The sequence below is a fragment of the Stegodyphus dumicola genome, chromosome X2 (genome assembly GCF_044657685.1).
Source record: "Stegodyphus dumicola isolate Sdum_Otavi_A_Nest chromosome X2, ASM4465768v1".
Classification (NCBI taxonomy): Eukaryota; Metazoa; Arthropoda; class Arachnida; order Araneae; family Eresidae; genus Stegodyphus; species Stegodyphus dumicola.
The window spans coordinates 130708605-130734147 of record NC_140781.1 but is presented as its reverse complement, the minus strand read 5'-3'; the positions used below and the strand labels follow the sequence as shown (position 1 = coordinate 130734147).

General features: G+C 33.9%; 1 protein-coding gene across 12 annotated transcripts in view; it reads right to left on the bottom strand.

Moving 5' to 3' along the window:
* Window positions 1–25543, bottom strand: part of LOC118188269 (uncharacterized) — a 282549-nt gene that overhangs the window by 139724 nt on the left and 117282 nt on the right. For all 12 annotated transcript variants that reach the window (XM_085809316.1, XM_085809319.1, XM_085809315.1 and 9 more), the window contains one exon: window positions 923–1001. The gene's annotated coding sequence lies outside the window, so the exon portion shown is untranslated. The remainder of the gene's footprint in view (window positions 1–922; window positions 1002–25543) is intronic.

Genomic DNA, 25543 nt, shown 5'->3' with positions numbered 1-25543 from the left:
CCCTATATATGACGACCCTATGTAGCGTCGATCAAATGCCTGTAACAGTTCTGAAGGTGACAGACGGTCATATAATCTTACCCGTTATTACATTATTTCCAAAATCTCTACCTTCTGTCGATTGCATATCGGTGTCGGTCCTATGCACTGTTAGAACCACATACAACTAGCATTTAAATTTTCAACATTTTCCGTACCAGAAAATCTACTCTGCGACTGTACAATAGCATCGGAACCAGAACTAACATTTCTTCGAATATGAGAAGCAACATTTTTTCGTATATAAACACCACTAGAAACACGATAACCCTTAGATCACGTTTAAGATCGTAGATTTTTATGAACTATTACAAATTCTGAAACAAACTTTTTTGAATTACTAATTTAAATAGGAATATTCTACTTGTTAATAAATCAAAGCCGATTATTAAAAAATATTTTCTAAGAACATGTAATTTATTATTAATTGATTTCATTGATTTTATTTATTTTTAGAATGAAAAGTCCTTTTTTTTTAGAGGGAGGGTTGGAACTCAGAGCTGCGTTTCAAAGTCTAAGATATACGGTGAGCGATAATTCATCATGAATTTGATTTCCCCGAGTGGCTAACACTTCCTTCCCCTATCACAGTTTAGGTGGCGGGAATATATAAAAGACATTCTCCAGAATGTTATGCTCCGTAATTCTTGCTAGCAGTCGGAATATTCGAATTCATTTCCTGAGAAGAACCCAATTTTTCAAGATTTACTGGTTTTTTTTTATTATTATTATTATTTATTATTATTTTTAAATCGGCGATTTTACATACTTTACAGGATTTCAAAGATTGCTCAATGGCAAGTTTGCTTTTTTTACACATAATATGTACATGAATGTACACTTCAAATTACACTCAACTACACACACACATATATGTACTCACCTAAAAGATATATGCACCAACTACCAAGGTTGGGCAAAAGTTATACAGCCAACTATTCTTGACTACAGGTTACAAGGAACTGTAAAATAAACAGAAAACAAATATTACACTACAGCAAACACTTATTTGCATGAATCATAAGATATTTTAACAAAATTTATAAAACAATAAAACTTTTTATTCTGCTTAAATCGAATGCTACAACTTTCATATCAGTTGGTTCCTGAAGTGCGGATTGCCTCACAACAATGGATTAGAAAACAATTTCTGCTGGGCAGCAGAAAAGTTCTGAGTTTTTATTTTATTATACATACTTGTGCTGATTTACAATTATTATATCATGATTATTAAATGATTCATCATTATTAAATACTGACAATTACAGTTACTTACTATATCATTACTTCTAAGCTCCTCTTTTTGTTCCCCCCCCCCAAATAACTAAACGAATGCGAGTTGCGGTAAATTGATACTATAACGAACTATCCCACAGCGATCAATTCCGAAAAATGACCTCATCTGAAAGTGACTAGCATTTCTGAGAACATATAACAACGGTAATGAATCTCACTAATGTTTATGTTCTTAAAAGTGACCACTTTCACAGAAGATTAAAATTACCTGGAACCAAGGTGGCCATATCAAGGAAATTTCACTATAATTTACACTATCGGGTCACGATGCAATAATACTTGGGAACTACTGTTGTAGACAATATGCAATAAAAGGAATAAAATTTGTTATGAGAAATAAATTAAGTACATACTGATGTTATATTAAAAATAGCAAAAAGAAAATATCGAATACTATATATAACGTATAGATTAATTTAGATGTCAAACAACAAAAGTTAGCATTATATTTGCAAATAATAATTATAATTTACTGGAAAATTTGCAAATATAACGCTGATTTTTGTTGTTTGACTGCTAAATTAATCGTTGTTCGGCATGTTATTTTAACCTAAATTAAAGTATAAATTACTCGCAATATTCTCTCACAGGCCATACAATTGGTACGGCAATTAACAGAAGTCCACATTAGTTAACATACGTGCAAACGTCAAGGAAGGCATAGATACTCACACAACTATCTCCCCTCTTTACAGGAGCAATGGTAACGCGATGGACAAACAAGTATCCCCCAAAAGACATTTTTCTAGTCCAAAAGTGGCTGAATGGTTAAAAGCATAGTTTAAGTGGTTCAGTTTATTCTGAAAGAGACTGAAAGCCATTCCATATTTCTGTCATACATAATAAAAACAAGAACAGCTAATTATTTCTCCAAAATAGAGCCTGTTCTTAAAAAAAAAAAAAAAACTCGCAAGCCTCATTTGGTTCTTTGCATTTCACTACTGGTAGTATATATGCTCCTGCAGCAATTCAAAAGAAAAAAGGTAAATAGAGCAGATTATGTTGCTTGAATATGGAAAAGCATACAAGGGCTATCTGTCTAAGGGAAGACTGGCTTGTATTCACGTCACACATGGGGAAAACCAGCCAGGGAGCCAGTCCGTTCGTTAGCAATCGAACCCGGGTCCAACCGTCTTGAACATTCAGCAGCTAGTGGGGCATAATAACTACACCACCTGACTGGCATAACCTCCAGTCCGGACTTACGAGACCTGATGTCGCGTTGTATAAATTAAAACTGTTCTTTAAAAGATTTTGCACTCTTATTTTGTTTAATAGTACAGAAATAATTCTAACAATTTCAAATTTATAATAATCGTTGTTCGCATAATTTAACAAATTAAGTTAATAGCTAAATTTTGATAATAACTAATATGTACATGCAACAGTTTACAAGCGAGTGTAAGCTTTGGCGTTCATAGGATTAAGGAATACTAATGCATTTCATTACTTCTACACAAGATAAAAGTCAATGTTTCTTTAATGAATCACAAAAATATGAAGGCAGCAGTAGAGGGGAAGAGGGAATACCATTGTCAACTCAAAAAGCATTCATTACTAATATACAAAAATATGAATAATTCGACATCAGCTGCTATTTTATCACTATTATGTTTAGGCATTATGAAATATTTATGGTTTTTTTTTAAACAAATGCTATAGAATGCTATATATATTAATTTTTAAAATAAATGCTGCTTGCACTATAGAAGTGCAAGCAGTAACTAAATTTGCCGATGACGTATCAAAACATGAGATTCGAAATATAAATTAAGCCTAATTTAATATATAATCATACACTGAAATCTAGGTCTATATATGTGTTCCGAAGACAACTTTTAAAGGAGGGGGGTGGCAGTTTTTTTTAAATGTTCGAATGACAGTCTTGATAGAAAATCTAGAGTAATTAAAATTTCACCATTAACTGGCAGCATTTTAGTCTTTCCTCAAATTAGCATTCATATGGTAAACAATTTCACATTATAACCTAATGAAATATTCCATTGTTCTTTACTATTTTCTCTGTGGGCGAAAAATAAATAATATGATATAAGTTGGCTGAAAATTTTCTACTCTTGTTTAAAATTTAAGAGCTATGAAGCATATAATTAAAACGCCTTTCTTCTTAAGACTTTTATGCAGAAAATTCACCTTTCTCAAATTCTGACGACAATATGTAGATTTCGATGCAACAGAGTAAAAACTATAGGGAAAGATTTACACAAGTGAACTGAAATATCAAGACGAAACACATGACTTACAAAAATTATCTAATCATTCAAAATTAGCAAATTTCGATTTTGATCATGCAATTCGAGGATACAGATAAATTAACACGGTCGGATGACTTTTTTGGGGGGATGGGGCGGATGAAACACTTAAAATGAATTACTTAAACACTAATAAGAGAAAAGTGGATCTGGAAATATCTTAAGATATGTCTATAGGTCTGCTTATGATTGCGTTACTGATCGCTCATCCGTATTTCTTATTTGGCACTGTGCTTTCCCATCAAAATGCATCCAGAGTTAAATAGTTAAAAATTATGTTCTGAATACTACTAGTAATAATTTCAATGCTTTATTTAATCAAGTCCGTTAAGTTTGTTTCAGCCGATACACAGAAATGTGTCCACAGCAAGCCCCAAAGAATTATGCCAATTCTGAGCGCATCCATTTGTTTTCCGTGGAAACTGCAGCGAAATGTTACCAAGTTTTTCGCTAAATGTAATTTTAACACCAACTAACGTCACATGAGATTATAAACTTAAGTTTCCCGCAACTTACGCAGATTTATGCGACTCTCGGAGCCGTAGACGGAGACGGATAACAGAAATTTCTACCACCATCAAAATTTCATATGGAAAATCAATTACGAAGGTCATTTTTTAACATAACGCATCACATAATAAGGATCAAAATGAAGATTAGAATTGAAACAGGCCATAACTCCTTAATCTGCTTACTATTCTAAACAGTAAGAACAAAATAAATAAACAATTTGCTAAGGCACAGCATGATAAGTATCACGTACTCCCAGAATTCTTTTTCAGTTCGGCGTAACACATGCCATTGTATATCTTACCATATTACCGCAGCCAAAAGACACATTTATTTAAAAAAACGCAGTACACAGTTCTCATAACAAGAGAATTCTTTATTATTTTAGATACTGTGCGTTACGAATAGTTCGGCCTGTAGCAGAATTCCGGCAAACGACCTAGCTACAAGGATGCTTTCACGTGCCCCTTCTCCCACGTGTATGAATATGTTTCATTTAAAATGTCCTACATCAAGGCATTCCCCCCATTAGGCAGATCAAATACAATTACAATACAAATAATATCAATGTATCACTAATGCATGAATGTGTAGTTTCACGTCAACTTTCCTCTTTAGATTATATAAATCGTACTGCTGTGAAGATTAATCCCGTAACTACCAGACTTTCACGTTAACTTCGAACGGAATTTTTCTTTTCCCTGTCCAAATTCATTTAAGCGCAATACCATGTTGTTAAAGAACTGTATATTTAACATTTTATTACCTTATTTTAAAAATTATGCTCATGTTCGATTTTTTTTGGATGGGGGAAGGTGATTTATTTAATTATGGCAAAGCACGCGAAGGCTATCTGACTAAGAGGAGCGACGCCTTCGTGGAGGAATTTCTATGAGAAACTGGCTCATATATACGTTAAACATGGGGGAAACCAAGAAAACACCCATGGAGCCAGCCTGTTCGCCTGGAATTGAATTCAGGTCAGAACTACCAGTGTTCAGCGACTTTACCACTCGGCTGCTGGTGGGCCCTTTCTTGTGGGAGGGTATCGTTTCTTCAGACTGTCTTCTGCAGTCAGATGATTAAAAGAGTGGTGGATAATACAGTTTCCATTGCAACTATCAGGACAATTTGCCCTGAAACAGTTTTTTCCCCCTACTTTCTACATTGAATACAAGCACAAGGATAATTTAGTAATTATTTTATTATTATTAATTTGCAATAATATTACAAATATCTTTACCTTCCCTGTATATACATGACATATATTAATTATTTATGTCAATAAAAGCTACAGATCCCATTCATGAAAAGGGTCAAAGTGTTAAATGTTTCCAATTTAAAACTGAAATTTCGAGGAAGACGCAAAACAGCGAAAGATCGAAGGACTGTTTTATACTGAAAATATGCTGCTCAATAGCGAGGTTGGCAGTAGGAAAAACTCCAGGATGCAGATTCATCCCCGATTCATTCGCCGATAGGTGGCCGATAGATTCATTCCGATAGATTCATTCGCCGATAGGTGGCGTAAGAACTTATGTTTTTTGATTTGTGAGCGATTCTTCTCAGATGAAGACTAGTATGATGATTTAAGATGATCATGTTACTTCTCACTGAAAATCTGCAAACAGTGGAGAATAAATAGTAGATGTTCGCGTTGAGCTCAACTTACAAAAGCCATGAAAAAGAACAACCAAGACATAATAGTTCAGCACATGCATTATTAAAACTCTTATAATAAAATAAAGGATTTTAAAACTTTTCCCCGATGCTTTAAAGCATAAAATTCATCGACAAGTAATAGGTACACTTCAGAGCTATGGACGAAGAATATTCGTATAAGAATGAATTATGAAATTAGAAGTCCACAATTCAGTCGTGTGATCAAAAAACAGCGATGAAGGGATAATCAGCACAGTCGGATGGATGAGCAACAGAATCTTTCATAACAACGGACGATATGGACTAAGTGCCAAGAAGTTAGCAACGAAAGCCAACTTCCTGCATCTGCTGATTGCATCTTGGCAACATGCCTTGGAAAAGACAGCTATTTCAGGTTCCAACCTTTTCATACCAACCAATTTAACCAATCAATTAAACACATATGCTGATAAAAATGCAATATTATTAACAACTTATGCGAATGATACAGAATATGATGTGCAGATGGTCTGACTAACACAAGAAGCTGCAGCATTCATGACAGGAAGACATCTTCAGATACTTTCAAATACATTGGATCACAAGACAAGAGAAGACTTCTGAAAGATATGTTAAATTCCTACTGCTGCTTAGATGCTTAGATTGAGTTATTTGAATAAGACAAAGCACACGATTTTTTTTTTTTTTTTTTTTTTTTTTTTTTGGCTTCAGGAAAGGGAAGCCTTTAAGGAGGATTTTCTAAGGAAAATTCTCTATAAAGGCATCCCTTTCCTAAGGAAAATTTTCAAAGGATTTTCTATGGAAAATTAACTTGTAAGCATGTTACACAGGGGAAAAATCATGGAAACCAACCATACAGTTATCTCGTTCGTCAGGGTTCGAGCCCGGGTCGAGCTGCCAGCATTCAGCAGTCTTCTCACAGCTAGGATGGCGACGCTTCCCATATTAAGGATATAATACCAAATTTTTAGAAACATTAAAATAAGAACAATTTATAAACAAAATTACGTATTAAAAACTGCTGGCAATTCCAGTACTGATGAATGTTTTAACTTTAACCCGTTCAGTGCCGCTCCTGAGTTAACTCGGGCTTACCAAGTTAAAATTCGGCACTGAACAAGTTAACTACATAACCACTAGCTTTTACAGCCACTGCTGGGCGCAAGGGTAGAGAAGAAACTGCTGACGTGCGAGTTAATGTAAACTTTCGAATTAAAGAAACTAAAAAAAAAGTGGCCAATAGGAAAATTTGTGTAACATGCCTCTATGTATCCTAATACAGTCATTAACTACATGAATTAAAATGGGAATTCACTCTTCCTAAATTTAAGAAACGTCTTTTTCTATAACTGCGAAAAAGCCAGAGAGGTGGACGTTCAGTTCTTTGCGGAGCCTTGCATACCTATAGACGTCCGGTAATTTGTTTTTTTGGTACGAGTATTATTAATGGTAAGGCAGGGCGGAACACATACGGAAAAAAAAACCACAAAAACAAAATCTCAACTAACCATACATTCCGCAGGGCAGAACGAAAATGGGATAAGTGGTTTCTAATTCATTTAGCCAGTGGTGAGCCTAATATATGACGAGAACATCTCAAGCTGGTTGAAAGCATTTCCTTAATGAAGCAGGCGTAAAAAGATTCTAATAAAAATTACACTTCAGTTCTGTAAGGAAGTTACGATTTTGACATATAATTTCATTTTAAAATATTCTCTGACCACTAAACTTCTTCCATTATAATAATTTAATACGGTAATTTATGTACAAGTGCTTTACGAAATACTTTTGTGAGTTTTTAATAAGTAAAAAATGCTTTGCAATTGCAACAGAAAAAATTTTTGTTCCAATAAATTCAAACTACAAAAGCTCAATGTCTGTTAACTTAGAAATTTTAAAGCAACCTTGAAAAAGGATAAGATATTTACCAAAGGCAATTTAACATAAGGAGGACTCTTTGAAAACACTTTGTAAAAGCAAATGACCAGTATTTAAGTCACAGATATGTAAATCTATTCAGCCAAGAGATCTCGATCGGTAATCTAACATAAAGTATAACAAGACCTCGAAATTCTGAACGTTTATTACACCCACATTTATTAACCTAATATTTCAGTTTATTTGTTAGTTAAGACTGTAAACTAGAAATAAATCACATTGTTAAATCTGTATAAACTAGAAATGAAACACGTTGCTAAATGTGTCCAATATTCATAAATGCATATATATCTGAATTACGCTTTCTAGTTTTACAGTAACTCAAATCTTAGGCATTTTGATATATAAAAAGAAAATAAATTTATAACGGTGATCGCGAGTTACCCATCTATATTACATTATTATATGATTATTTTACACTTTTACCGCGCACCACAAAGGTTTGTCAAATCGACCACAGGAGGGGAAAGGAGAAGCTGAAGCTCATATTAATGTTGCGTAGCACAGACGTTAAGGAATCAACTCGACTTCCCTCCCCCCACTCTTCTTTACGTATTATTTACAAGACGGCATGCAAATAGCGATAAATTCAACAACGCGTAGAACCCTCGATTTATTTACCTAAGTTTATAAAGAAATATATACAAATTAAAACATTTTATAAATTTATTAACAACGAAATTAATCTTAAGATTTTGTAGCATTGCACTGTTAATTACAATAATGCTACAAATTATCAGTTGGATACAATGCTATAAATTATTAAAAATAAAACGATTTAATTTACTATGAAGTGCGTTTTTTGCTTTTAAATCTCTCAATTTGTCAAGCGTCTATATATTGATTAAATTTGAAATAGAAGTTAAAACCTAAGGCTTCGACAAATGGTACGGTTGTTTGAATATAATAAATGCACACGAGGGCTATCTGTCTAAAGGGAAGATGCTTTCAAGGAGGTCTTTCTAAAACAAAACTGGCTCATTACACATGGGAAAAGTCACGAAAACCGGCCATGCAACCAGCCCGTTCGCCTAGTTCAAGTTAAACTATGATTTCAGTGGCCTTAATTAGTCGGCCACTGGTGGCGTTGCCAACACTAGGAGTTAATTATTTGCGAGGACACATTGAAAATAAGACATTTTTCCCAATAGCGTTGACGGTAAATGGTCTAGCAAAGTAACGTTCCAAAAATTTTTGACACTCCATTAAAGATATATGTTTTTACTGAAGATCAGCGTATTTAACACGACAATGAAAATAATATCAAATTTACAGAAAAGGAATTCAAATCATACTATAAAGAAAGGAAATAACGGCTGTAGCGTTATACATAGCGCACTTTCAGTCTTCTATGCGCTGAAGTAGCAAATTTTTATTTCAATAAAACTGCGTAAACTAGCCGGTTTTAAAATATCCATACGGGAAAGGGTCACTACACGATAGGTAAGTGAATACTTTGCGGGACGCCAGCGGTAACTCGCGCTGATTAGAATTTCGTGCATTTTTATTTAGGCAGGTAAGAAAGAATACGAGTGAATTGAGGTTCAACTTCCACGATAACCTTGACCTCCTTCTAGACGCAGACGATATGCTCTGTCTGCGCCACCTCACCTAATTCTTTACCGGACGTCACTGAATTGGCTTTCTCCCCTTGCGCTTTGAATGAGTCCCATCATTAAGTAGAGAAGCAAACTTATTTGCGGAACGCATGAACGGGCAATGAATGAAAAGTGAAAGTGGTGTTCAAAGAGATAGTCTAATTCGATCAGCAATGCGCCTAAACAACCTAATTCGATCGGCTGCTCAAATAGTACTCCAATACGCGCAAACATTCTTGGAGGTTTCATTTCATTTCCATCACTGAGTATCTTACTTAACACCAGCTGAGTTGCTGTACCGCCTGTCATATGATTATCAGCATTTGTACGCAATTGTTGGAGGAATCTATTGTTGCTAGGCCTAGCCAAAAATCTCTATAGGATATTAAAATTTGTAGTAGAATTTATAAAGTTACTTCGGAAGATGGGTATTTGTGACCTGTGGCTATTAAAGAGACCCTGTCAAGATTTCGACTGTGCTGAATGAGGATTTTAGCAATGTTTTATGCATTGCAATTCTTTGCAGAGTTCTTGTGTAATATTTGCCTGTCACACTCATAGTAGTCACTTGTTTTATTCACTTATTTATGTTTCGCTCACAATTCACTTATGTATAAGTCTACCTGATAACTGAAGGTGACGCTGAGTAATATAAATTAGTGTATAGAGTTGGAAATTTATGTGTTCATTGAAAAACATGTGCGGTTCATTTTATACACAGAGCACCATTTTCTAAACTAGTCTGTTAAAACTTAAATGAATATATACTATCTCAAACGAAAAGAGCCCATTTAAACTAGTGTTCTGGTTTCAAATATGCAAGGGCAGTACCAGAACAATACGTTTTTGGAGAGTTGCGGGAAGTTCCAACGAGATAATTCATCAAAATATTCTATACAGCTATTCCTCCACGGAGGTTTCGCTTGGCTTATTTGACCATGGCAAAGCACACATGGGGATGCCTTCCTATGATAAGAAATGCCTTTGTGGAGGATTTTCTGAGAGAAACTGGTTCGCATCCACGTTACAAATGGTGAAAAACACGAAAACGCTCATGCAACCAGCTCCTTTGCCTGGAATCGAAACTAGGTCGAACCACCAAAGTTTTGCGACTTCAACCGCTCGACCACTGATGGTCACCTTCATGGCTTTCTAAAGAAACCGATTTGCATACGTAATGCTGAAATGATAATCAGATATTTTGTGCTGAAGAATTTCAATGAAATGCAATCGGGATGAAAATTCTTATCTTAACAACAATAGTAAGAAAAGAATATGCATCGAAATAGACATTTAATTAGACGGGGGATCAGAAGCTTAAATTTAAGGTATAAATTTCTAATTCATTTAAGACTCTGTTGGGCCTTAAATGCTTTTTCGTTTTTCCTGGGATGGAATAAAAATCCTATAAAGCTAGTGATTTTCTATTCTGGTATAATTGAAAGGTGAAGTCAAAATTTAGGACGCAATGGTTTTATCCATTCGCTCACTGAATCTTTTCATTATCACAAACAACAAGGATTTCGTAACAAAAATTGTAATTATCTCTGACAGTCTAACAAGACTAAACTAAAAATCATTTCTCCCTCCATCAGCAACAAAACTTCAAAACGCCAGTCGGAATATATGATTCTCTAAAATTGTTCACTATTTTATGACTAGTTAAGTTTTTAACACTCGAACTAAAAAGGAAACTCGGGAATTCAATTCAATGAAGATACAATGTACGTTACATATGCAATATAATTCCATTATGAAATATGTAAAGTTATGTGTGAATTAATACATTCAGTACTAACTGGCTGTGACTGCTTGCAACTTCGTTCAGCTGGCAGAATACGGCAGTGCAGTTATGGCTAATACACAATTTACGTGAGATAGAAACATAAAAACCGCATATGTTCGGTCTTTTTTTTTTTTCGAGGAGGGGGGACAGAAAAAAAAAGTATGGAACGAAATAGTTATAAAATGCGAACTTTCAAAATCTTCATTTCACTTTAACTCAACTGATTCCAATGAGCACGTTAATACGACTTTAATTGGTGAATCAGGACGTCACTCATTTCATGCTTGAAAATTTTACTGAAATTGATAACATATTTGAAATAAAGTATCTAATTTAACTATATAACAGAGGAACAATAAGCTATAATTACGCTATACCTTAAAAAGAAAAATATTAAAAATGAAAGTTTCTAAATTACTTTCAAAAAATGAAATTTTACACAAAATTTCATTTATTTTCTATTATGAAGCACAGGATTTATAAATTATCACACATACACAACTCAAAATAATTTCTGCTTTAAAAAAAAGTAGTTCTTTTACATGATTCATTTGTTGTACTACTGAAAACTGCTTAATTAAAATAAAAATTATAAGAAAACTGAAATTTAAAAACAAACGCTAGTTAGTTAACTTTTAAAAAAAAATTGAAAAGAGAGAAAAAGCACAAATTAAAGAGTACAGTAATTCCTTTTCATAAAATTTTATCATTTACTTTACTCTAAAACTGTACTATTAAAAAGGTTTTTCTTAATGCTTTTTTAATATGGTTTTTAAAGTTCTATTCTAAAATCACATTTAAAGTTCATTCAGGAAAAAACCGCTGCATGCTGTAATTTTCTCACTTCAAAAAGTGCAGACACGTACACATACAAATGCCTAACACTTTCAAACACTCAAAAAAATTCCCTCGGCATGAAAACAATTACTATATGCAATTATTTAAAATTGAATGTTTTACTTTAAGAAAGGAAACAGTTACGAAAGAAGAAGCTGGAAGGAAGCTTATATAACTGTATACGTAAATTTTAATATTAATAAATACGAGTACTACATTTCAGAAACTGAACTGCATATGCTTTAAATATTACAAAACAAAGTCAAAAGTTTTGAGCAAAATAGGGTAAATCATGAAATACTTAAAAAGTTCTACCTCTTTCAATAGACGGTAAACAAGACGCCCTCAATCAAGCAACGCTGCAATAAGACAAAGCTTATTTATTATGTACACTACTCAGCCCTGCGAACAACAAACTGCTCCCCAATGACGTCCTGCACCGTTTACCAAATCGACACTGACTTTTTTTAATTCGAAAAAAATGTGTTCGGTATGTTAGTAGAGGTCTTTAAACTATATTATTCCCAATAAACAATGGCTCGATTTATCAAGATCAAGGTTTTGAGAGAAAACTATTTTCCTTTCTTATTGACACTTCTCAACTTTCCCAGAAGGGGGAAGGAACACCTTTCCCAAACTTCCCCTGAGAGAGTCCAATCTGGCCACTTTCAACTTGATGAGACAGCAAGAGCTGTGAAGATACTCAGGTATAAATCCTTTGTTTCCATCAGAGGAAAAACTGGTTTTTCTCTCCTTATAACCGTAAAAAAAGGAAAGTACAATGACATTGGAAATCCCATTTCAAGATGCGAGAAAGGGATATTTTCCACAGTATCCTATACACTGCAGCCTACAACAACACTGCGATGAAAAACGGCTTTCAGATGTTGTTTAAATGAAAAATGGTATAGGATCCATATTCAACGATTGCTAATATGATAACTAATTATTTAAAATAAAAAGGAAAACCAATTCCTATAAAAATACCGCTTGGGCTGATGTTACACGGTCAGACAAGTGAAGCATTAAGCAACAGATTTCCCTCAATGTTTTCTGCATAGCCTTGATTAAGCAACTTTTCTGAAATTTAAATATTTCAGCATTTACTTTATAATGCAGTTTAAGTGCATTTTAATATTAATTCCTATCAAATTTTTAGAAATTAAATATTTAATTGAGTCTAGATTGAGCAAAAGAACATTTCATCATAAGTACCAACTTCTCCAATTTCACTGTAGCCTGAATAAATCCGTACAACGTTAAGTTCATATAAAAGCAACTGAATATGCTTTCATACATGAAAAGGATCTCTACAGAAATTATGCCAATGCATTCGAAATACATTTAATACACTGTAATAAAATACTATACTGTAATAAAATTAATTCGAACAAACGAATTTCAACAGATAACAGCGAGTTAGTTGTAATCGTTTTTGCATCATGCTGTTCTTAATGCTGAAGGAACATTTTGTACAATTGTACAGTGACTAGCTACTCCGAACAAAAGATTACAACCAAATCAAATCAAAAGACAGTCTCATTCTGCTATTCACAGATAATTTGTCTACCCCTCTTGAACTGGAAAATTAATTGAACCATATATTAAATATTAATTAATTTATGCTAAATTAAATTAAATAAGAAGTTTAGTGCAGATTTAGATAAGGGCCACTGTTACCCCTTCGGTCAAAGCAATTTTAAAGACGACACTGCACATAAATCTGACCACAAAAGTGAATTCCGTAGCTTTGAAAGAACGTTATTGAAAATATCTGATGCAGCAACAAAAATTTCAAACCCAAAATATAAAAATGGCACTGACAATTACAAAAATGTTGAAATGACAGCGAGTTAGGCTGTGATATTTATCTAGTAATAAATAACTCTCTCGGGTAAGTTCGTGGGCTTAATGAAGGTCAAGCGGCAATAAACTGCATCATTTAGTTTACACCGAATATTGGTTAGGATTTACTTTACACCATTAGGAAAATGCATTGAACGAAAACTTTGAAAACTATTTACTATCATTAATTCCCACACAGAAAAAGGCAATCATAATTTGAAACTTGCATAGCTACACCAGAAAAATCTTAATTACTTCAATGACAGACTTTCTGAAACTTATGGGATATTCAAGAATACTCTAAAAATCTAGGAAACATTAATAAATTTTGTTATAGGCAAATTCCATATTCCTATAAGTGCTATTCTAATTGAAATAACTATTTTCATTCTAATTGATAAGTTTCTATTCACAAAAAATATTGGTATAACAATTATTCATATTTTCAGACCAAGGTATATAAACGTATAAAAAAGTAATATATTAACATATATTATATATTAACGTCTAAAATAAGCAATAATAATTACAGTGCGTGATCGGTTAACAAGCATAATGTGTTACAAGACTCTGTTCGCTATCCGAATTGTTCACTAACCGATCATCGATTTACCATAAATCTTTTTTGTGACATCGATTAATTCGTTCTGGAGACCCTAAAAATTAAATTAAAATCAGGTTGTTTAATTTCTTAGTAAATTTATTAAAAAAAATAATGCATACATATAGTCTTGCATATTAATCAGTCCTTTTCATTTTTTTGTTTATGGGGCGTTAAAGAACATGCCCAATGTCGATTGCTTTTCTCTCTTTTTCAGGATTTTCCGGAAGTGATTAATAGCATTGTCGTTGTAAAGTCCCCAACCCTACTGACATCAGCTTGATTTGGGTGCCATTCTAAGACAATTGCTCTGACATCCTCCCACTTCTTCAAAAGATCTTTAATGGCAGATGTCGGCATTGGTCCTCTTTCGCCTTCCTCTTATTCAGAAGGAGACGCATTTCGCTGTGTTTCTTGGTGTTCTTCATTCAAGATTTCTTGAAGTTCTTCCGTCTTCAGTTCATCTTCATGTTCCATTATGAGCTCTTCTATGTCATCCTCGTTCACCTCCAATTCCAGATCTCAAGCAATTGTCAAAATTTCATCCATAATTTCAGGAATTATGATCTCCCTGAACACCTGAATGAAATCAAAACCGAAACTGGTGGTCTACTTTGCCTATAAATATTCTATTGGAAATTTTTTTTCCAATATAAAACTTTGAAGTTTAATAGGCAAGTAACATAATTCAAGAGATTTTGGTCTGTTGGGTTTGGCAACGCTCGAGAGCAGAGAAGTGTTCGCTAGAATTCGTTTTAGTTCGTTATCCGAATACGTGTTCGTTGTCCGATTTGTTCGCTGTCCGAACTGTTCGTGAACCGATCAACCACTGTACAATAAAATGTGCTACTGGGAAAACCAAAGAGAATGTGAGGATGCCCAGTTTAGGCAATTTTTGTAAATTTAAAATCTAGATCAATATTAAAAAAAAATTACATATTTTTCTTTGTATAATCTGGTAGGAGTTAAACTACATTACAAATTAAACGCTGAAATATTTAAATTTCAGAAAAGTTGCTTAATCAAGGCTACGCAGAAAACAAGGAGAGAAATCTGTTACTTATGCTTCACTTGTCTGACCGTAACATCAGCCCAAGCCCACGAAATACCTCGCGTCAAGGGGCATTAGTTTACGCCTGTCGCTGGCAACAGCCTTGAGCACTTTACAGGTGACAGTGCGATTTTTCTCAGTTCTGGCCTTAGTTTCGTTGGAGAGCACTTGGTGGGAAGGGTCCGAGAGTCTCCCTTCCACCAAACACATGAGAGGACTTTCGGCTCGCCGCATATTCGAGAGTGCTGACATGCCACACCGACATTATATATTTTACAAACATCCATGCCTTCTCATGGATTCGAAACTGAATTATTCGGCACAACAGTCAGAGAGGCCGGTTGGGCGACATGAGAGAAATCTAATCATTACAAGCATATCACTAACAGTTTACACAAAACTTCAAGGTTACCGGAGAAAGATCGTGACATGCCTTGAAATTAATAAATGGAACACTTAAAATTTAGTTAGCAAGAATCTTAAATACTCCCGGATAATCTACCAAGACAAAACTAAAATCATTTCACTCTCCATCAGGAATAAAATTTCAAAACGCCAAACACAGTATGTTACGATTCTATTTAATTGTTCAGTATTTCATGACTGGTTAAATTTTCCTCATTGAAATTCAAGCTATAACAAAGGTTCTCCACCAAGGTGGATTTCCAAAGTTAAAAGGGGGTAATGTGGTCAGCCTTTTATTTGCCTGTTATGTATACAGTTTGTTTACGAATATAAAAAAATACTTTTATTTATGTTTTAGTATACACTTTCTATACTTCTTGATTAATTTATAAAACACATTAAAAATAATTTAAATAAACATAAATGTATTTTTTGAGTTTTGGAAAGGAAGGAAGGAGAGAATGATCAACATGCAATGGTGAAAGGGGTGCATGAGGCAAAAAAAGTTGGTTCATCAAAACCAAACCGTCATGATGGTTTGGTTTAGTTGATTACAGCAACACACACTAGGGCTATCTGCCTAAGGGGAAGGATGCCTTCGTGGAGAACTTTTGTAAACGAAACTGACTCGTATACACATTACACATGGGAAAAACGACGAAAATGCCTCTGCCTGGATTGGAACCCAGGCCGGAATTACCATTGTTCAGCTATTACCGTCCGCCCGCCCGCCCGCCCGCTAGTGGATGCAAAAAAGGTTAAAAACCACTGATCTATAACGTAAATTTCATAACACTAAACGAAACGCAGGAATCTAGTTCAATAAAAGTATAAAACAAATGAATTCGTCACGATTTTGCGAAGTGATGGTAATTTAAGTGACTGTTATAACCTCGCTTCATTTGAAAAATAACTTGATATTTAGTAAATTATTTTAAACAAAGAGATACACTATTTATAATAAAATATGTTAAAAACACAGAATGCTCTTTATGGACATCATATTCCCATTCTATGAGAAGTACGCAGGAACTTCCGGATGAATAGATCATTCTAGCCCGAAAATGATAATCGTTACTTTGAAAGTAAACGAATTTTTCTCTGGGCAAAGTATTTTCATATATTGACAGAAATAACTGAACACTTTTCACTTCATAAGTCTTTCTCAATCGGTTTGCTTTGGTTTATTTAATTATGGCAAAGCACACTAGGGCTATCTGCCTAAGGGAAGGGATGCCTTCGTGGAGGACTTTCAAAGGGAAACTGGCTCGTATACACGTTACACATGGGGAAAACCACGAAAACGCCCATGCAGCCAGCCCGTTCGCGGGATTCGAACCTCGGACCGAACTACCAGTGTTCAGCGACTTTACACCGCTCGGCCGCTGGTGGGCTTCTTTCTCAATCGGAATTCATAGCAGCACAGCACCTTTACACAAATTGTTTTCCGGTAATTAATGCTGCATTTTACCTCCAGGCCTACCGTGTATTTAAATATGTGAACTTAATTAACTAAATAAGAAGTTAGGCTTTGAAAATGGGATCCATAAATTTGAGATTTACAGTAGATGCGCCACTAGCTCATTATATAGGAGCAGTAGGTACATCAAAAACATATACAGCTGATAATAAAACTGTTTAAAAGCTTTTCATGGTGGATGGGTGAAGATAACGATGTCCTTTTCATCATGTTGAAAAAAAAAAAAAAAAAAAAACTTCTTTAATGCAATACCAAGCAAATCCAGAATTTAGCTGGTAGTTTGGAAAGGTAATAACACTTAATAGATTTATTACCAATTGCAAAAACAAGAACAAATGAAAGCTCATTCTCCTAAATAATTAAGAAAAAAAGAATGAACCAGTGGACTTCAAGGTTAAGTTCAACCGGTTACAGTCTAAAACACTAGGATTCAAGTCATCGAGCAAGCAAGCAAGCAAAGTTCAGGCAGAAGCAAAAACATCAGCACAGGTGCATTCGTAATCATTTGTTCTAGTTCTTCAAGAAGTTCTTAAAAATAATTTTTTTTTTTTACACTGAATTAAATTGCTCTATTCACTGAAATGCACTTAAACCTATTTTTTTTTAAGAAGATTTAGTCTTACACGAGTGTTTGCAGTTTAATCAAAATTTAATCTTAAGCAGCACTTGATGAAACATTAATGAGGATTTTTCTTTTTTTAATGACGTTTACGAGTTTCCTCCCTCCCCCTAATTACTAACTGGCTCTTAACACGTTTAGTAAGATGACATTTTAATCCTATCCCTCGATTCATTTCAACTACATAAAACTACAATTAGATTGGCAAGAACACTAGTTCATGCCCGTTATTTCGCCATTTTCTGATTTCATCCCAAAACATTAACCTGAATACGATTTCGATATCACAGCGATCATGATTCCAGCTTCCTCGCTACCCCAAATAATTATTTTAATTTATAATACCATTATATCCGTAGTTCGATTTGAAAAATTCTACACTGGAGAATATTTCATTCGATTCGTAAAACGCTTCAAAATTTCAACACTTATTTTTTATTTTATTTTACTTTATTTTTTCATCATGAGAGATAATTTATTTGATATATTCATAAAAAATTCTCTCAACTTAAGTTCTGGTACAGAAAAAAATGACACTTTTGGGATCGAGTCTCGCATCTATTAGACGACTTTATGTTTTGAAATTTCATCATCACAGGTGTAATACATGAAATGGAAATATAAAGTAAATTCCCAGTCCTGTAATTTACACAGTACACATGCATCCTGTAATGTACACATGCACAGTCTCCTCAAGCTCCGCGCATCACTACACAAAATTATCTCCTCTTCTAAAAACATTTTCTAACTATGCTTTTATTTACACATCAAACTATCTACAATACTGAAAATTCTTTCGCACATTTTTTTTTTAATTGAAAATGTGGCGCTTTAAAAGTAGCAAAATCTACCGCAAAGAAAAGTGCATACAGCTTTAAAAAAATAATCTCTCTAGTACATAAATTGAAAGGAGAAAATAGGAATTTTTAGGGAAGCATATCTAACAGATATCCTGTCCTACACTAAAAAAGGGGGGAGGATGGCATGAATATATCATCACAGTTGAGGGGTAAAGCTGCACCTCGGGAGTTTAATTCGCAAAGAGGCATTTGTTCTGCTTTTCAGAAGTTCTCTACAGGCACCTGTCAATCAAAATTTGAAAACAAGTATGCCAGTCATGCATAATTTTTAATGAAAAAGTTCTCATTATACTGAGATATTAGTTATTCATGTCTGGAGCTTAGCCAGAAACGTGGAACTAAACGATTGAAATGCACACGTGTTATTCGTGTATTACTCAGATCTCAAGAGAAACGTGTCCGGATATCATGCAAATTTGAAAAGAAAAAGAAAAAAACGCACAGCCTGAATTTAAAATGATTTTAATTTAAATAACAAACCAAATAAAAGCATAAAAATGCACAAACGACTTAATTTTCTCAGTAGTATATAAATTACATATAAAATAAATAAAAAGATAATACGTAACTACTTACAAATTATTTTGCTTTTAACTCACTAAACTATTCTCTGCAATAAATATACATCATTCAACACTTCTGCAAATATCAACGCAAGATGTCACTTCATCCATTCATAAGCACTACATTATTAGGCTAAGTTGTTCATATCTAGTTAAATAGGTACTTTAATTCTGTAACGGAAATTTATGCTTAAATATATAATTACTAAAACTTCTTTTATATGAAAGATATACTTTCATTGAAATAACTAAATTCGTTTACACATGTGCTCTGTCAATAATTTATAAAACGTGTTTGCAACGCATTAATGCTTTTGGTTTGGTTTATCTGATTACAGCAAAGCAAGCAAAAGGTAGCGCCTACGAGAGGGATGCCTTCATGGAAGACTTACCAAAGGAAACTGGTTCGTATTCACGTTTACATGTGAGGAAAAGCACGAAAACGCCCATGCAGGCAGCCCGTTTGACTGAAATCAAACCCGGATCGAGCTGTTCAGTGATTTTTACAGCTTGGCCTCTGGGGTAGACTCAGCGCATTACTACAACTTAAAAATGACTTAATAAGCTAAATTCAAGAAATTAAATCACCAGGAACATCACCATACCTTGCTTCAAAACAACAAATAACACAGTATGAACAGACATCTGGAAAAAATGAAACAAGGGGTATTAATCACTTTAATTTTCACTACTTTTTGCTGATTAAATTCCGAAGTGGTTTTTTTATATAACATAGGAAAATGCGTTCTGTATTTTGAATTCGACAGGAATTTTCATTATGCTAATATTAATATAAAAAGCACATGCTGCTTTTTCGCATTATCAGCCCCACTTGTTGCCGACTAAAACAGCTGAATAATGGGAGTTCGATACGGATTCTATCCCAGGTGAACGGAATGGTTACATGATTGCTTTTAGCCCACACATAACGTGAATACGAGCCAGTTTCCCTCAGAATGTGCTTCACGAAGACCTCCCTTTTCGTAAGCAGATAACCCTGGCGTGCTTTGCCCTACTTGAATAAACTCACACTAGCAAAAAGGTTTGAAAACTTGCAAATATCAATATTGCAAAACTTCTCCGCATCTTTCTACCTGATTAAAACACTGCTAAATTTTTTTTATTAAATTACATACATCAACATACATCATTACATACAGAAAAAAAATCCGCGAAATGTCCGATCAAAACAGAAATAAACATTACGAATTCTGTTGTAAATAAATTTTAAGAATTCTGTTGTAAATAAACATTACGAATTCTGTTGTAATCAATTACCTACATTCAATCAAACATTAATTCAGAAATGCCTAAATAACACACTGGTACTCAGTGGGCTCTAAAATATTTTAAAATATACCCACTTGATCTTTTTTAAAATCTTTCAAAAACTATAAGTAATTTTAGAAAAGAGCAAGACTAATATTTAAGCTGTTTAGAAAACCGTTGAAGGGGAAATGCTTTCAAAAAAGTGCAGCACTTTATAAAAAGAAATTAGGAAGAAAATGCCACAAAAATCATCCGTTCTGAATTCTATTATATAAGCACAACTAAGCATCAAAATTTCATAATTTAAAGGCAGTTCGTGAACGTCATTTGTTCTCAAATAGCACAGATAACACCAAGTGAAAATATAACAAGGCAGTTACAATTACTCTGATCTTATTTTCAACAGATATCTCAGACATTAGGAATAACACTGGACATTAATGTTTAATTACTACAAATCTGATATGAACCAAAGAAAAAAATTGTTTTAAACTGCATACTTTTCTAAAAAAAATAAAATAAACTGCACTCTATCTAGCTGCAAATTTTACCGTCTTTTTAATTTGGAAATGGAGATTTAACAAGCAAAACATACGGCATAAATGCACTTTTAATGCAATAAACAAAATTCTTCTCATTCACTATTAGGTTATTTACCAGCATTAAAGATTGTGAAGGCTTAACTGAACATTTTCGTAATGGATTTTTTACGCCATAATCGCTCGTCTTTTCGAGAAAAATGCAGTTTTCTTAATTTTCTTCAAGATGACGAATTATTTTTAATGCAATTTAAGAGCGATGGTTTTTTCTTCTAAGAAACGAAGAGAAAAAATAATATTTCACAGCATATTCTCGGAATAAGTTGTTTTTCTACGGGGATTTAAACCTGAAATGCCAAGTTCACGGGGTTCACTTAAAAAATTTCCAGTTATTTATCAACTTTTACACAATAAGTGAGAACAGGGAGTTAATGAAGCTTTGAATGCGAATTCATCTATCAAACGTTTGAATGAATCTTCTCGTCATAAGCCCCAGTTTCCCCATTAGTTCCACCTGAATGCACGCATTGTTTTCAAAAGGTAAACACAACTTTTCTTCTTTCACTGATCTGCAGCAATAACAAAAGTTAGTTTTCCAAAGTAAACAACATTCAGTAATAATAAAATCCATTTTTCGCCAATTTTAAAACGAAAATTTTCACACTACTTTTTAAATTAACCTTTTGAAGCATTTAAAAACTTTCAATAAGAAACAACAAATAATTTTATAATCATCAGATACTTTGCCAAGAAATTTCGAAGAAAAACAAGTTCCATAAAATAAGCTTATATTTTGAGAGAAACTGAAAATTCGTCCTGACCCTAACGAAAAGATAAGAAAAAATCTAATTATAAACATATAAAACATACAAGTATGGGTTTATAAAAAAATCAGGGTCATAAAAACGTCTCCGCTCCAGAAATGAAATAAACCAACATAGCATTTTAAACCAAAGTTTAAAATGCTATATAAAAAATAACTAATCCTGTTCTTGTTTTCAAATATTAAAATTTCCATTTAAGTAGGCGCATTTGAAGTGTTAAGTACAGTGTTTGCAAACAAATAATATGAAGATGTTTAACTATATTTCTTAATAACTTTTGATGAATTACCATAAATTATTAATTTTATAACGATTATTAACGCTAGAGTAATTAACTGCAAGGAGGTTTTCTGTCTTCTAGCTCTTAGAAACACAGGGGAAGATGTGCAGGGCACGAACGGTTAGTAATAAGGGAATTATGTCGTCCTCTAATATTCTTCAAATCCATGTTCGGTTGTATAATGTTGCTTTCATAAACAAATTACGTTAAATTCCTTAAAATCTTTAATGTAAATACTGATATGAGTATGATAATTAATAGGTATGAAGCATAAAAGAACAGCATTTTATTCACTTTAACTGTACTTTTTTTAGCGCAGAAGGGGCTGATTATTTCGCTTGACGTATGATCTCCAAGTACTCGAAATTTCATCCATTCTTGCATTTACACGGGCAAAACAAAAATTAGTTAAGTACTGCTAAGAATTCGAAACATGGACTATCTGCATGAGTTCTACACCTATTTTGACTAAAAGCACCTCAGGAGGATGACGCGAAGATCTAGAGTTCTCTTCTTACCAGTAACCTCTTCAAAAAAATTCCTGATGCACAGAGCTTAAGTTTTCCGTTTCGCAAAGATAATACACGTACAGATAGAAGCTGGGCCAACACCTCTGTAGGACCAAAGGCGACTGAGGTATTGCTGTACCTAACTGCTAAGATGCCTGTAGATCTTCCCCTCTACCCCTACCATCACAATCTCTCCAGAGGATTACGGCTCACCGTGTACTTTTGAGTGGCCCCTTGCGCACAGACATTATACGCTTACAAACATTCACGCCTTCTCAGGGATTCAAACCCGGGCTCTTAGGTATGGCAATCAATCACTGTCACTAACCACTGTCCCGTCTCGACGGCAAAAAGGCATTACAATCAGAAATGTTCATATCTTATCCAGGTTTCAATGCCCAACGATTTAACAACTATTCTCCACTAAGCATAAAAGTCACGGTTTTTCATTCAAAAAAGCAAGCAGAAACAATTCTTTTGATGCATTACTATAATTATTAATATTTTTAAAACGAATCATTACATTGGATTAAATTAACTGCAGCAAGACGCACGAAAACATCTATCTATAGATGGATGCTTACTTTGGAGGAGCCTAAAGTCTAGTTGATTAATTGATAACGACCAAAGCACGCAAAAGTTAACTGCATTCGAAGAAGACTTTCTGAAAAAAACTGGCTCGTATTCACGTTAGCAAGTTGACTGCCTCAAGATTTTATAAGAAAATCTCAGTCAGGCCATGACCGCTCCTATACTATGCGCCAATTGTTTCTGATCGCAAGAGTTTAGGACGTCTAGAACGAAATGTTTTGAGACATGCATTCAGTTGAAAAATCTTTCCTCAAGAATGAAGCAAGGGTGTAAGATTCCAAAATTATTTCTTCTTTTTCCAAATATATAAAAATATATATTGTAGTGACGAATGGTTAACTTTTTTTTTAATTTTGTTATTTTAAAATTGTTGTCGTAATTTTTTGGAATGTCAAAAAGATAAGTGGAAGAGTTATTTCTTAATGAATCCTACAGCAGTGAAGAAGAGACATATTACGAGGCTTACAAAATTTCGGATAGTAGCAATGAGGTACAGCTGAGACATTTCAGAAAGAGAAACAAACAGAATTATATTGGCAAATTCTAATACTGACAAATGCAGTGATAATGAATGTGGTGTAGATAACTACTGATCATATTTTACAAGACTTGGCTGTTGATGAAGAAAGACAAGTTGATACCGAAGAAAGTGAATTTAGTGGTCGGGAACAATCACTTCCTTTACTTTCTTTCATCATTCAGCAATCATTTCTTCAAATACCTACTAATTTGCCTCGTAAGTGCTCAAAAAAGCGTCACCCAATACGGATGATGCGGCCTGATTAGAATTTCTGCTATCACTTTGAATACGGGTGACATGGCCTGGTCGAAACTTTTGCCGTCACCCAAATACGCATGACATGGTAGTCAACGTATTAAACATGGAGAAAACCACGAAACCGCATGCAGCTACTTCGTTTGCAGGTTAAGTAGTTTGTGAACAGTAAAGCACACGAGGGCTATGTGCCTATGAACAGGGGTGCTTTCGTGAAGGGCCTTTCTAAGAAAAAACGGCTCGTATTCACGTTGCACATAAGGAAAACAAACCAGCCAGCCCGTTCGCCTGGGGTCGAACATCCAAGCATTCAGCGGCTTAGCCACTCGGCCGCTAGTGAGGCAGCCATATACAGGAATGGAAGCCAAAACTTCTCATATTCAGTTGTCTGAACCACTCGGCATTACGATTATTCAAGAGAAACTGATTTACACATACACACAGTCACAAAAGTCTACATACAACAATCGAAACACCTTTGTCTTTCTCTGATATTTTAAAATGTAAATAAGTAAATACATGCATCGTAATAAACTTCTGAGACACAAATTTATGTCTAACCAAGGGAAAAAACCCACGGTTCGTTGAATTTCAATATGTATATAGCAAAAATCGATACACTGCATGCCACAAAATTCTAAATACACAGAGAAAAATATTTCATTTATTTTGATCAAATTAATCAAAAAATAAAGTTAATACTTTGTGGATCCACCTTTTGCATTTTATCACTGCCCGTAATCTATCTGGTATCGACAGAAACATTTGTTTTTTTATCTAATTTTTTATCTAATCTTTGGTGTAAATAGCCCTGTTTTCGAAAAATATTTTTTAAAAAAATTGTTCCGTTATTTACTTACAAGATTTAGTCGTTTTTGTCGATTTTGAGGCGAGATCAGGAGTTTTCTTCTGGGAGCTCTGCCATTAAAACGCGCTAATCTGAGAATTTCGACGCACAGTTCTAGATAGATTTTTTTTCCCAGTTACCATGACAAAGTGTTCAATTAATTTTGGAGCACTTACTTTTGGACCTTCTTTCACTTTTTTTACAAGAGTTCTTGCATCTAGATAACATTCCTTGAACGACCACTTCGGAATTTAATCAGCAAATTCCCCTTTGTAATTTTTAATTATAGTCTGTATAGTTGCAACACTTTTCACGATATTTTTAGCTATTTCACCAAGAGATTTATTTTCATGCCTTAATTTTGCAATAAGATTTCTCATATCTAGAAAATTGTTTTTCTTGTATTTCAAACTAAGATCAATTTAGGAAAAGAAAATCAAAATTCTAAATTTCACGCTTGGTTGAGATGTTATGATCATTCTAAAAGGGAAGAAAAACAGGCGTATTTGTATATTTAATTAAGAGAGAGTCAGTGTGTAATCTGACTTC